Below are 14,865 nucleotides of genomic sequence, written 5' to 3'. Positions count from 1 at the left end.
AAAAGAAAAGAAAAGAAAAGAAAAGAAAAGAAAAGAAAAGAAAAGAAAAGAAAAGAAAAGAAAAGAAAAGAAAAGAAAAGAGGAGGAGAGGTTAAAGGACAGAATGGGAGTGAGGAAGGGATGGGGGTGGAGGAGAGCAGAAGGGAGGGGAGAGCTTGCACCGGACTAGAGATGGCTCAGCAGTCAAGAGCAGTTAATAGCTGTTCTAGAGGAGCAAAGGCCAGGCCCCAGCACCCATCTTGGCAGTATACACATGCCTGTAACTCCAGCTCCAGGCAATCTAACCCCCTCTTCTGTGGACACTGGGGCATGCATGCACACAGATATACACAGGCATGACGTACACACACATACACAAGAGTAGACACTGAGGGAGGAGGTTGCTACAGGATTTATGTATGAAATAAACCGCTTAGCCAGTCTGTAGAGAAAGACTGGACGCCTTCCTCCTCTGAGCTCCATGTAAAGAATGGGGCATATGCAAGAAAAGCCAGCAACATGGGAGATAGGTGGTCTACACAAATGCACTCTAGAGGGTCACAGGCCACCTGGTTCAGGCTTTGGGGCCTTTTCCCTCAGCTTACTAGCCCACTCCTCTAAATAAACTGTCTCATCCCCAGTACTCTGAACATCCCTCCCTCTTTCTCTGAAGCCCTCCACTTACCCCATGTCTCTCCATAGCTGACATGCAGGCTTTTGGGCCCTAACTCAAGGAGGCATGGCTTTTCCTCTCCCTCTTCACCAGCTCCTACCTCACAACAGTGGCCAAGATTGGTCTGTCCTGTTGTTTTCTTTACATAATCTAGTGGCCCTTGAACTTCCTTCTGAATCTGTTTATAAATTCATTTATTAATGAGACTGAGAACCCACAAGAAAGAACCCCAAATTTCCCAGCAACAACAGATCTATTGTCATTCCCAAACTTGAACTTCATGCACGAACACCATGTTTTGTCAGCTCTGGCTGACAGAGCACAATGTCACAAAGGGTGGTTTAAATGACAGGCATTTATGTAACTTTGCACAGACCAGAAAAAAGCTCAAAAGTTTGGTTACCTAGGCTCCCGCACAGGGCTCCTTCCTGGCAAAATGACAGAGCATCTACTGCCCTCCTTACAGGGCACGGAGTCTGTGGGACTGGGATCCACCTCAGTCCTGTGACCTCACTTTACCTCAACAACCTTCTGAAGGCATCTTCTCAAACACAGCCTCATCACACACGGCTGCAACAAATGACCCTGGGACACAGGAAAAAGCACCGAGCCTGTGCCCAGCAAAGTGTAGCTTTGGTCAAGTCAACCACATCCCAGGTCTCAAAGGCTCCTGATCCAGCATTCCAACACTGCAGGATGAATCCAGCACCAAGGTGAAAGAGAAGAACAAGGGAAGGTCAGGAAGGAACCCAGGGCTGAAGTGGCTTCTTGAACTTGAGATTGGAAAGGTCTGAGCGTGGGTCCAACAGCAGACTATGTCTGTGTGTGCGTCTTGGGACAAAGGAGGTCTTCAATGTACAGAAAGGAAGGTGACCCCCCAGACCACCTACACATACAACTCTGTGGCAAGGGTGGACAAGCAGAGTCTGGATAAAGCATCCACTGGGTGGTCCAAATGAGCCAGGCACTGATGCCTTTTGCCTTGGATCTGAGCAGGAGGGTCAGCTAGAGTCTGCCTGAAGCAACAGGAGAGTGATGGGAAGCAGAAAGAGGCCAGTGATCGTGTCTCTATGCCAGCGTCCTTGCTAAGCAACACAGTGTACTGGGCAGCCACACTCCATGCTTGCATTGCGTTTGTGGAGTCTGGCATTTCCAAAGGCTTCTAGCTTCTAGATTGCAGGGACAGAAGACACTAGATGGGAATGAAAACAAGACAGTGAGGCTAGAGCACAAAACAGCGTTGTCACTTCACCCTTCATATTTCATCCCACACAGTGCCCAGGCCCAGTCAGCTCCAGACAATCCCAAATTCACACAGTCCAACATCCACAGAACCCTGGAGTCATAGGACCTTAAGATGCACACAACCCCTAAGGCCCATTGCGCACAGGGGCTCACAGGACTCCAAGGCCCACAGCACAGTCTGCAGGGGCCCACAGCTTACATACAGCCTAGCAAGACTTAATGCCTCAGGCAGGCTCATTCTGAGCCAGGTAGAAGTGGTCTGAAGGTGCCGACAACCATGGGCTCCCAGATATGACCCTTCCTAAGTCACGTTAGACAGTCCAATACAAAGATAACACCTTCAGTTGAAAAGCACCAGGCTGGCTAATGTTAACTGCCAGCTTGACAGAATCTAGACTTATGTGGGCCCTCTACATCTTCAAATAATTAAACAAACCAGCAAACAAATGAGTGACGGAGCTGGAGAGATGGTTCGGTTGGTAAAGTGCTTCCTCTGCAAACATGAGGACCAAGTTTGCCTCCCAGAACCCAAGTGAAAAGCCAGGCCTGGCATGTTATGTGTAATGCCAGCACTGGAGAGATGCCTGGGGCTACTCGCTGGTCAGCCTAGCCTACCCAGTAAACTCTAGGCCAGACTCTCAAAAACACAAGGTGCATGATGCCTGAGGAACAATACATGTGACTGAACTCTGGCATCCACACAACTGCACATATACACGTGTACCACTGTAGGTGTATAATGCATGTACACATACACGCGTGCACACACACACACTGATCAGCAACATAGACTGGCCATACAGTTCCTGCTGGCAGCCTCATTCTGAGCCACGTAGAGGTCCGTAAGCCCTATGCTTTTGAATACAGAAAAAAACAAACACACAAACTACTGCTCAAGACTCGACGCCAAGGGCTTTCCGGCTAGTGGCCGAGTGACAGCAATCATGTCCAGGGGAGCTGTGAAGTGACAGCTGCAGAATACGCAGCTATCCCCAGTGTGTCTGGGATGTACCTAGCTTAGGACTGAAAGCCCCACTTAGGCCTGGTCTCTTGAACTTTAAGATTCACCCACCTTTCCACCTGCTCATCTTTCTAAGAAAACTTTCTGGCTATCTGTCAGAAGTAGCATTCTGGAAGCGGTCTCCCCTAGTCTCCCGAGTCTGACCCAAGGGGACTCGGTTCCCACCAACAACCACCAGTCACTTCTCAGAGCCCTGCGCAGCCCAGAGACGGATGGGCTGGAGGAGGGGAGGCGCAGGGGGCCTGTTAATCAGCAGACAGGCCACAGGACGCCCTGCATCCATCTGACTCGACAGCTTAATCTGATGCTAACACAATGGTGACAGAAACAAATTTTTTTCTGCACAATAAAGAATAGTACACCTGGGTCTTCTTGGGATAGCTGGCTAAATTCAGTAACTTTTGGAAATATATCATTTCTTTTCTTTGCCTATTATTCTAGAAACTTCCCCTTGAGTGCTAAAAGCCTTACTAACAAGAACAGTGGCATGCCCAGAACAGAGCGTCTACTACCACTGTGCTAAGGACGTGACATGCTTGCTCATTTGATTTCCTGTCATCTGATGCAGGCATAGGAGCCATGGCTGGCATTATCTTAACTAGATGACAACCCAGGAACACTGAGACTCTCAATCTCTGTTCCTGAGACCTTCTGTGAGCTCTCCATCTACCACATAAAGGGGCCATGCTTCTAAACATGTCTGTTCCAACTCCTCCACACTACTCTGACCCCAACATGTGTCCATCTGACACATCTACCCTACGACCCAAGATGCCACCAGATGCAGTTTCTGCCCCGCAGGGATCCCCCCTTCATGTGGCTACCTACCTCTCATGACTAAATCTCTACTCAGATGCCAATTGTTCAGAAGGGCTGCTTCAAACTGTGGTGGTTTAGCTGTGATGTGTCTGCCAACACTCAAGTGTTGAAGGCCTGGTCCTCAGCTGGTGGTTCTAATCACTAGGACACAACTGGTTCCTAGGGGCACTGACCTGCTCAATGGATTCACCCACTGACGGATTTATACTATGACAGTACTGGAAGGAAGAGCCTCATTGGAAGTAGGTCACTAGGGGCATATCTTGGAAACACACTGTGACCTTGACTCTCTCCTATCTCTCTTTATCTCCTTCCTTCATTTCTCTCTGTTTTTGCCTCCCGGCAGCCATGATTCTCTATGCTGTTAGGGGCCCAGAAACAATGGAGTCATACACCATGATTGGAGACCTCAGAAAATACGAGCCCAAGTGAATGATTTCCTGAAGTCGTTTTCTTGGGCACTTGGCCACCGAGACAAAGATCTAACTTACACAAACACACTACGATTCTCTTCTGTCCTCCAGACACCCTCGCCAGCACACAGGATACAAATCCATCTCACCTACCCAGCTGCATGTACCCAGACCTTCAAGAGCACAGCCCTTGAAGACAAGGTTGGCATAAGCCTGCTAGGTCTTTTTCCAAAAAGTCATGGACTAGGACAATTCCACTGTGCAGTACGGGAGGGCAGAGCCCAGTGCCAAGGCTCTAGACTATGGGGGACAATGGAGCCAATAAGAGCCTTTCTCTCAGGAAGGGTCCAGTTATCACAGGACTCAGCCTCTTGCCTGCCCTTCTACTCTTCAACATGTGTTAAAGCAACACAAAGTGTACCTGGAGGTTTCTCTCCCACCCACCACTTCCCAAAGAAGCACTCAGAGGCTTAATATTAATTACAAACTGCTTGGCCTTCAAAGGTTTATTAGCTATTAACATTGATAGGCTTATTAGCTCAGGCTTATTATTAACTAGCTCTTACAACTTAAATTAACCCGTTTCTATTATTTTATATTTTACCATGAGACTCATGGCTTGTTACTTACTTCCCTGGTGGCTGCTGGTGTCTCCCAGACCCTGCCTTCTTTTTCCCTTTATCTCTGCTTGGATTTCCCGCCTGGCTCTATTCTGCCTGGCTATTGGTCAAATCAGCTTCTTCATTAACCAACCATAATGAAACATATTCACAGCATACAGAAGGGCATCCCACATCAACAAGTCCCTTACCAGATGCAACCCTGATCTCCAACATCCCACCTCCAACGCTGTGAGCCCAAAAGCTCTCTCCATACACATCATCCAGTCTTGGGTGTTCTGTTACAGCACTGAGAAACAGGCCTCTGACCCCACCGGCCCTCTGGGACACCATCTTCCTACACTGGCAACCACCAGAAGAGGCCCCACAGGAACCCATCACCCGGTGAGAACTTCCCATGGTCTTTATGTAAGCAAGCCAAACACACAGACTCTTTTTAATTTGCATTCTGATGTGACTGTACACCTAAACTTTGACAGTGTGATTTTAAGGATGCCATGGCTACCTACAGGAAGTACAGGTTGCCCCCCGCAGAGCTCAGGCTGGGGGTGGAGGTGCCTGTTAATGAGCCGCCTTCCTCCCTGCTGACATCTCTGCCTGAACGAGCAGTTAAAATAAGGTAATCTCCCCGCCTCAGAGCCCAAATGCCAGGCAAGGCAGACAGCATGCTTCTTTAAAACCCACATTAAGTAAAAGCACACACACCGAGCATTTCCTTCTTCCAGAATAAGAAGAATGACCCTGGCTAGAGTGTTCTTGCCTGTACTCCTACCCCTTGGAAGGTGGAGGCAGGAGGATCAGGAATTCAAGGTGAGTGTGCCAAGCAAACCTGGGCTGTGTGAGACTGTCTCAAAAAACCAAAACAAAATAATAAAAGAACAAAAAGAAACAAAGAAAAATGACCCTAATGACCCTACAAGTAGTTGCCTTTTCCAAGTAGCCCCTCTTCTCACTCACGGGAGCCTCCCAGGCAGCGGACAAGGCTGTTCCCATGACCTCCACAAGCACCAAACCTATTGGCTAGAACACAAATGACCGCCACAGGCACCACCCCCTCACTACCAGGCCCCACATGACCTCCATAAGCACCACCCCCTCACTGCCAGGCCCCACATGACCTCCATAAGCACCACCCCCTCACTACCAGGCCCCACATGATCTCCCTTAGGCACCACCTCCTCACTGCCAGACCCCAGTGCTGAACTTCTTTCCTTCCCTGCTTCTTGACAAACAGGCAAGTAATGACCTTCAAGAGATCAGCGCAATGATGCAATGATCTGTTATCACCATACCCTTCAGCATGGGACAGGCCTCCTGGAGTCGCACCACCTACTGTGCTACCCATCCTTGTTAGTTACCCCCATACTCTTCTCAAACTGAACTCCCTGCTGACAGGTCCCACAAATGTACCCCAAAGTTCATGCTCCCTTCCCCCTACAGACCCAGTGTGTTTGCTCTCAGCTCACCAGGGGGTGTGGGGCAGAGAGAACCACAAAGAGCAAAGCGCTTAGCAGGGTCTTGTCATTGTGTCTGCATCACACTCAACCCCAGATAAAGTTCTGCACATTCCTGGTGGCATCCTGAGAACCATCATGTAGGAAAGGACCCAGATGTATGCTTTTCTTCACGGCCAAGGACGATGCTCGGGGACACTGGCCAGAAAGGCTTCATTGAATACACAAGCCTGTGCTTGCAGGTGCCATGTTCTGCCCCACAAAGGCCTTCCAGAGCTTTCTCAGTCTCACCATTGCAAAGAAAGCACGTCACGATAGTGAGAAGCCTGCCTGTGGTCGGCAAACAGATCTGGTCTATACAACTCTACTATAGGCCCCATGTACCTCTGAAACCTTGTTTCCTTACTTGTAAAAAGAAAAAGAAGGAAGGAAGGAAAAAGGAAGGAAGGGAGGGAGGGAGGGAGAGAGGGAGGAAGGAAGGAAGGAAGGCCACTCCTTGCTTATCCCTCTTCGGCTAATCCTAAGGATTTACTAAGAAGATCTAGGAGAGAGCATGGCCAACCTTTAGCTGGAAAGCCATGCAATAGCTTTGAAGGTAGCTCAATACAACATCATGTCGCAATGTCAAAAGGTTGGGCACCCTAGCTAGGTAAAGCAACACAGACTGTATCCATGATGACACGAGCCACACAGATGAAGAACCACTCAAATAAGACCCATTCCTTCCCGCCCTAACATGTCTGCCGAGCTGATATGCTCGGTATATTTACTCTTCTGTTATGACCAAATACCTGACAGGATGCAAGTTAAAAGGGGCAGAGTTTATCCTACCCACAGTGCCAGGGGATGCAGTGTTTGTGGTGGGGAAGGTAGGAGCTGGAGGTGGCTGAATCCACACTGCAGCCACAATCACGAGACAGAGTAACAAAGGTCAGTGCTCAACTGACTTTCTCCTTTTTACTCAGTTTTTTACTACAGAGCATGGGACTATGTCACCCACATTTAAGGTAGGTCTTCCCATCTCAACCCAATCTAAAAATTCCATGCCCACAGGGTTGTTTCCATAGTGATTCTAAATCCCATGAAGTTGACAACCAAGATTAAGTGTCACATACGAGGTGTGGTGGCACACACTTTTAATACCAGTATTCAGGAGGCAGAGGCAGGAGGATCTCTGTGAGTTGAAAACCAGGCTAATCTATATACAAAATTGTAGGCCATCCAGCACTGCCTTTAAAAAAAAATTAACCATCACAAATGGGTTTTGAGACAAGTGTTTCATGTAACCCAGGCTCCCCTTGAACTCACAATGTAGGCAAGGATGGACCTGAACTCCTGTTCTTCTTGCCCCCCTTTACTGAGCACTGGGGTTTCAGGTCTGCATAACAAGCCCTGCTTCAGATCACTGATTTTTGACAAAATTTACCCAGCAGACCTGGGTTACTATGGTATGAACAGTCAAAGGAGGAAAAAGGCTGGACAAGCTAGCATCACCTCTGACTCCCAACCAGAGCCATCATGTGGGATCATGTGCCTGGTTCTTTGAAATATCCTTCAACTTAACAGACTAGAGATGTCAAGCCTGGGGCTGGCTGGCACTGGCAGTATATTGGGAGCACATGGGAAGCAAAGTCGCCTGCTCTTGGCACCAATAGTAAATATATATTCTCTCAGGGCACAGCTGACCCTGGCCTCCTGAGCAGATGGACCATGAGGCCAAGCACTTTTGAGAACTCTCAAACACAAAAATCGGAGCAGACAGCAGAGCAAGTCAACACCACAAATGAAACCCAAGAAACCTGGCACTTCAGCAAGGGGGAACCACACCCAGCAGCCAGGCAAGCTGGCCTCTCAGACACGGTAGACAGGGGCTCCTGCAGCCTCGAGTCCTAGTCCAACAAGAACAGCTTTGTAATGGTCACCTGATGTCATCCCCGAACAACTGTGATCACTACTCACGGCTTGCCAGGGCCCGACCTCCAAGATCCCTCAAGACGTCACCTTCCTCATATCCCACAGCTGCCATCAGACCAAGCCTTGGAAGGAGACGTCACCTTTCTCAAAGTCACGACAGTCATCATGTCTCCAGGGACTTTTATAGGTGACCACTATGCTACTAACCTAGATGGTGACACTTGGGGGAGGTGGGTCTGTGCTATGGGTTCTAGTTGGAGTCAGGAGAACAAAGATGCTCACTGGGCTGACTGGACTGCAGGGGAATTAGGATGTGGACTGGACTGAAGGGCGATGTGCATGCGGGCTGACCTGGAAGAAAATAAGGCTGTCAACTAAGGCTGTGCTTTCAGGAAGCGCTTCTACCCACACTGTGTTTTTTTTTGTTTTTGTTTTTGTTTTTTAATAAAACAAACACTCATTTATTACTGCATGTGCTTCCTACCCAGGTAGACAAATTCAGTCAATCACTCTCATCCAGCAGACAAGGAGGCACCTGAGATGGGGTGCCTGTTAGTTGCTAACTTCACTCAGCTAGTATCCGACTCCGTCAACATCACATCATTGCTCGCTCCACACGCGGCTCTAGCACTTGCTATATAAAACCCCTTTCAGCACCACAAAAACACATTTGGGTTTGTAGTTGAAAGCTGGCCCTCACCTGAGAGAAAATGCTACTACTCAAGAGAAGAAAAACAACACAACCTATTCAGAAGGGCACTGTGGAAGGAGGCAAGTCATGCCTGCCCAGGCTTCACACTTGGACATAAAGCTAACGCCAGAGTTCTGGTAGCATCTGCATCTGCCATCAGAATCACAGAATGGAAAGTTAGAACACAATGGTCACATGTTGGACTGGCAAGCTGAAGAGTCATGCGTCTCTAATGAGTTGAAAACATGCACAGATCCATGAGCCTGGGCAACTTATGCCAAGCATAGATGGGTCCAGCTGGAAGAGGGCTTTGGAGCTGGTGGCAGCTGGAACATTCTCTTTCCTGTCTTACCCTAAAGATGAACTCAAGGGCTTGAGCATTAGAGTAACCAGAGTCCACAAAGCTGGAGCTCCGTAGGCTTCAATCCTGTTTTGCTGACATAGGGCCCTATAGCCCACCTTGGGAACCTAAGTTATCAGAAATTCTGATACCAGCAAAGTTCAGAACACCTTTGTGGCAACCCCCAAGGACCCACTCATGGAGAGTAACAGGTTGCCATATCTGGTCTTGTTGGAGCCCCTGTAGGGCAGACCTGACCAACCCTACTAAGAGCAGACCACACTGAAGGTGACATTCCTGGCTTCCTGCCTTTTGCCTGGGTTAGAGTTCAGCTAAGTTTATAAATGAGACATAACTGTCTGTTCTTTACTCCATGTCTACAGTCCCAGCTTCTACTTTGTGCTGAGAGCCATTCTCTCTCCTCACCCACCAATGCGCTAAGATTCAGCGTTGGGCTCACCCAATCTGTCAATCGGCTAAAAGTGTTCTGAACTACTATCCATATGACTCAATTTGTCAGTAAAAACTGCCACCAGCGCTGTGCTTGCAGAAAAATGTCCATAAATGCATTATTGCAACTGGCAGATCGATGTCTATAATAAAAACAAATAGATTTAACAAGTGCCTGCTTTTACGAGCCATGCCATTGGTGGACTGGATGTTTGGTGTCACCCTCCGACTTCTGGGAATGGGCCCCAGAGCCGGACTGGATACAGAGCTGACTTCACAAGTGTTATGGGTAGGAAATTATTCTAACAAGAAAATTTTAGTAGCAGAGTGGACACACCAGGCATTTATCTCTCTTTCACTGTTCCTTTTGTGGTTCTGCATGACAGCGAATAAAAGCTTTAAGACGTTTCTGCAGACTGTATGAGCTGGTCTAACTCGTATGTTGCAGGCCAAAATGAGTTCTTGCCACCTGGAGTGCACAAAACAGGTTTTAAACATGACCAAGATTGTCACCACTGTGTCTGTGGCCTGTGGGGACTGCCTGTCTATTTGGCTACTTCACACTGAGGCAGACTCTGGAGCAAGGTGCAGGAGGCTAGGCTAACCCAGGGATGCCTGGCCTCTTGGGAGACCCAGCCTATGACCCCTCCACATGGAAACCACACCTGCCAGGGTACTGATTCCTTCAAAGTCACGGGAGGTCACCAAAGGAGTTGGCCCCCTTCTTAAGGCCAATCATTTTAACAGCTACAGGATGGGGTAAGCCCCTCATTACACTATATATAATCATTGCGTGGCTTTCCCCAAACCACACAGCCCTCCTCAGTGAGCCCTTTAATACTGCTAATTTTTAAGCCAAAAGGCTTGGCTACTGCCACGGGCCAACAGCTGAATAGCAAGGACATACACCACAACATACTCAGGCCACAGTGCTGTGTCTCCAACCTTTATCTATCTATGCTTAGCACAGGCCTCCACAGCAAACAGAACAAGAAAATCCATCCTGTCAACCATGGCAGAGCCAGCCTCCAGCAAAGACCTACTAACTCCCGTGGCTTCCAGCTCAGACCCAGAACTGGTGTAAGCCAGTTTGTTTATCAGTATCTGTAGACAGGCTGACAGAGGCCACAGGTTGCCCAGTGAAGTTGGTCTATAGGTCTCTTATCTGAACCTTCAGGCTTTATTTAAGTAACAGTCAGCAGTCAAATGCCAATGCCCTCAGTAAGAACTTGGGCAAAGCCATCCATCCACTCACCCAAACAGGGCCAAGCATAGCTGTGGCAGCAGCCAAGCCAGGGTCATCCAGAGTCTGAGATCCTCTCATGTGATACAGACCCAACCAAAGCCAAGACCTGGGGGAAAGTGGATCTATTGGCAAGGGTCGGGCATGGGGGTAGCCCGGGATAGAATGAACACTTTACACTGGGGTGGGATATTGGCAAGGCCATCATGGACTGTCCCCAACTTTCACAGTGCACCCAACTTTTTGTACTTTCCCACAGTACAAAGCATTAAGGACTCAGCAAATGGCTTGCATGTGTTGAATTTTGATCTTCTCCAGAGCTAATAATGGTCTGTGAGCCTTACAGCAAAGAGAAGCCACAGAAACAAGCAGACCCATCCAACCTGTGCCCAGTGGGTCACACATGGCTGAGGACAGCTATGGATGTGGGCCAAGAAAAAAAAATTACAAACTGACTAAAATATTCGGAGATTTTTGTGAATTTTTTTGGTAATTCATGATTTTCAATTGTGAGCTGTATAGACAACAATGTCACACATGTCAAAAGCTGAGGTGGCATGTGAGTCCGTGGTGTTGCTGTACTGTTGGGTGGGGCTGTTCAGGGGGTCAGTTTGGTGATGTCCTTTTTTGATTTATAGTGTTTTCAATTTCCTCAGGGGAGGGGACAGCCACATCCCAAGCAGAGGAGCATGTGGCTAGTCCACTGAGGAAAGGAATTCAGACAACAGTTACCCTTCTGCCGCTTCCTACCAAAGCCAGACTGAGCAGCTAAAAAAGACATTGAAGGAGCTGGTCCGGATGGTCTGACACCTCCCCCCACCCCAGATCCTACATGTGCTCATCATAAATTCAGAACAATTATGACAACTTAATTGGGTTGTCCAGTTCGTTGGCTGATTGTGTTTTGGAGACAGACGTTCAGCCCGGCTCAAAGTAGCCTGCAACAACTGTGTAGTGAAAACTGGCCTTTAATTCCTGGCAATCCCCCTGACTTGGCCTCACAAGCACTGGGATCAGAAGCTTCTCAAGTACTAAGTTTAGCTTGAGGCACCAAACTCAACTTGCACCTATCAACAAGTTTGGAGAACGGTACAGTATTTCAATCTCCAGGGAGAGAAGAAAGAGGAGCAATTCTGGCGTGCCTCCTGCCTGTGACCCTGCATTAGGGAAAGGGGGCCTTGACTGTCTAGACTGGGCAGTATTTCTGTAAACGTGACACGAGCTCAGATCACCTAAGAAGTGGGAACTTCAACTGAGAAAATGCTTCAATCAGACAGGCCTGTGGGTTTGTCTCTGCTAACTGATAAGGAAGAGCCCAGTCCACTAAGGGTGCCCTGGGAAGGTGGTTGTGGGCTGTATAAAAAAGCAGGCTGAGCAAATCATGAAAAGCAAGCAGGTGAACAACATCCCTCTGTGGTCTTTGCTTCAGTTCCTGCCTCCAGGTTCCTGCCCTTCTTGAGTTCCTGCCCTGCCTTCCCTTCATGGTGGACTGTCTTCATGTAAGCCAAACAAACCCATCTCTCACCAAGCTGCTTTAGTCATTGTGTTTTAGCACAGCAATAAAAAAACTAAGACAAAGGCATGCTTGTGAAGGCAGGCCCAGTGAGGGGAGGGAGGAGAGACAGGCCCAGATGAGGCCTACTGACCTAGAACAGGACCCAGAGATTGGTGACTTTTGCTTTCCACAGGAAGGTTGCAGTCTAAGACACAGTTGCCTAAGCACTGTACCCGGGGCTCTGCTTCTTAAACCTTCCATAATAAGAGACCACTTCTACTTTGTGATTTTTTTCTTTTCTTTTCCTCCAGTGAAAAGGAATACTTCCACAGAAGGGTATCGTTAGCATAGCAGAGTTCTTGCAGCCTGGTTCCCACAAACCTCAGAAGGTGAGGCACAATTTCCCTGCCAAGCTCTAAGTCAAGACCTAGAGAGAGCCCAGGAAGGAAAGAAGCCTCAGGCAGGCCAGTGATGCAGGACCATTCTGCCCAGCCACGCTCAGGCTCTGGGCAGATACTCAACAGGTCTAAGTTTACAGGACACTGACCACAGGCCAGGCTTCTTACACCCCCACAACCACCTAGGACTGCATCACCACAAGTATTGCAGCCATCAAGAGACACAGGAAAACAATAAAATCATCTGGGACTACCGGTCAGGGAAGAGAGAAACGAGCAGGCCTAACACAGATTTTGCAGGGTGTATTATACCTTTTTCACAAGCTGCTTCCTGAGTCTGAGGACGAACGGACGGACAGACAGACACAGACACAGATAGACATACATACAGACAGACACTCAAACCTTGCTTCTCAGAACAAGACAATCAGTTTCTGAGTGAGGCACCTAGGAGTAAAACTGCTAAGACCTCACAGAACAAAGACCAAGACCCACTGGTTGAGAAGTTCATGGCCTGGAGTCACTGTACTGTCCCCACCTGGCAAGTGCCTGGCTGTCTGATTCCTGTCCACTCCAAGTGTTTAAGCACGATCTTTTGACCAGATGGACGTGCCTGACACCAGCCATGATGCTGCAGGATCCTGGGACTTGGGTACTTTCTCTTAGTCTCTAGAAGGAAGCAACTATGAGAAGCATGAGTCCGCAGCACTTCTTGAAGCTTCCCTACAGGGAGGTGAAGGGGTTCCTCAAGCCCAGGTCAGCAGTGAAGGGAAAGAGGATGGTTAGGGAACCCACAGGGCCCGGTAGAAGCTTGAAAAGTGTTTGGCACTTGGAGGTGTGGCAGGAGACAGACACAATCACCAGGCAGACTGGCCCACTGTACTCCAGGCCCAGGAAAAGCAGGGCCCACTCAGCGCAGCCTGTTCAGGAGGGGCAGAGGTCCTGGAGAAAGGAAGGAGCCCTTAGGATAGATAACTCAGCAGCGGCTGTCTCCCTGGGCTCCGGACTTTCGCTTTCTCCAGGGAGGGCCCCACACTGTGCTCCGAAACTCACCAGCTTGCAAACTATGCAGACACTCAGCAACTCGCAATGGTGGCTAAGAGCCTGGACGCCAAAACGCTAGGCTCTAGCACGGGGAAACGTGGGTGGCGGGACACGCACGAGCTGAGGGAGGGGCCTGGTACTTGGGGAGGAGCAAGGCCTGTGCGCGCGGGGAGGAGTCAAGTTACTGATGGCGCTGGGTTGTGGGGGGTGTAGTAGGAAAGTGGAGGGTAAGCCTCGCACTCGGGGGCGTGGCCGGGAGTTGCCGGAAGCGGGGCAAGGAGCCCAGGGCGGGCTCTCTGCAGCCAGAGCATGCCCAGTATGTGATGCTGGGCTGCAGTTCTGCGCAGCCTCTAGACATGGGCTCCCATGCCAGGCCTCCTACTTCAGGTCTAAAACCGGTTCCTAGCCCACCCTAGAATTTGTGCTGCATTAGCCCTCCGGTTACCGGTGCCGGGCCTCAGCACGCCATGCTCCAGTTTAGCCACTGTGACACAGTCACGAGCTGTCTGCCAACAGTATGTACCGAGGGGGTAGTGGAAGCTTTAGGCCTACTAGGAATCCCGGCCACTGCAGAACTGGGGCTGCACCTGCAAGTTGGGCCAGGGCTGTCTTTCAGGTCTTCTTGGCACTTGCAGCCAAAATGGCTCAGTCGCTGTTCAGCTAATGCGGATATGCAGCTCTGGTGTGAGGTAACAAGAGTGAGTTTTGTCCACCAGGAAAGCCTTGCTGAATTTCTCCCTCTGTACTTCAGAATGTGGCCTTATTTGGAAACACGCAGAGGTGACACATGATGATGAGGTCACAAGTTAGGAGAACCTTAATCTGATAGAACTGCTGTCCTTAAGAGCAGAAAGTGAACTGCCAGGTAAACCTGAGGCTACCAGATGCTGCAGGAGGCAAGAACTATGAGCCTCCTGGCCTGTAAAGAACTTCCTATTAGTTCTTGATATTTGGTACTTGATGGACAACGTCCTTAAGGAATGACATCACCCTGAAGTTTCAGAGAGACAGACATACATGGTGGTAATTTCAGGGCTCCATCCCCGATGTACATGTATTAAGAACC

At 49.2% G+C, this 14,865-nt stretch overlaps 1 protein-coding gene across 1 annotated transcript in view; it reads right to left on the bottom strand.

Annotated features, from left to right (window-relative positions):
* Window positions 1–13,866, bottom strand: part of Mgmt (O-6-methylguanine-DNA methyltransferase) — a 245,767-nt gene extending 231,901 nt beyond the window's left edge. Inside the window, exon 1 of the mRNA XM_005351423.2 lies at window positions 13,809–13,866. The gene's annotated coding sequence lies outside the window, so the exon portion shown is untranslated. The remainder of the gene's footprint in view (window positions 1–13,808) is intronic.
* Between the last annotated feature and the right edge of the window lie 999 nt (window positions 13,867–14,865).

Source organism: Microtus ochrogaster, chromosome 8, assembly GCF_000317375.1.
Source record: "Microtus ochrogaster isolate Prairie Vole_2 chromosome 8, MicOch1.0, whole genome shotgun sequence".
Lineage (NCBI taxonomy): Eukaryota > Metazoa > Chordata > Mammalia > Rodentia > Cricetidae > Microtus > Microtus ochrogaster.
The sequence above is the reverse complement of the archived record's forward strand: the minus strand, read 5'-3'. Positions and strand labels throughout refer to the sequence as shown.